The sequence below is a fragment of the Bremia lactucae genome, linkage group LG12 (assembly GCF_004359215.1).
Source record: "Bremia lactucae strain SF5 linkage group LG12, whole genome shotgun sequence".
Taxonomy (NCBI): domain Eukaryota; phylum Oomycota; class Peronosporomycetes; order Peronosporales; family Peronosporaceae; genus Bremia; species Bremia lactucae.
In genome coordinates, this window is record NC_090621.1 from 900,703 (window position 1) to 901,031 (window position 329).

Sequence of the window (329 nt, forward strand, 5' to 3'; positions counted from 1 at the left end):
TGCGCCCTGATCCCGAAAAGCTCAAGACAATTACCGACTGGCCAGTTCCAGTCGATGTCAAAGGACATAGAAAGTTCCTTGGATCAGCGGCGTACTTGCACAAGTACTCCTGCAATTATGCCGAGATGACAGTTCGTCTCTCTCGTCTTTTGAAAAAAGACGGTAATGGCTATGGAACGATGATAGTCAGCGTTCCTTTGAAGGTATTAAGCAAAGCTTGATGCAATCGCCAAGATGGGCGATTGCAGATCAAGACAGACCGTTCCATGTGGTCTGTGATGCCAGCGATTTCGCAATCGGCTGTGCGTTAATGCAATACGATACAGACG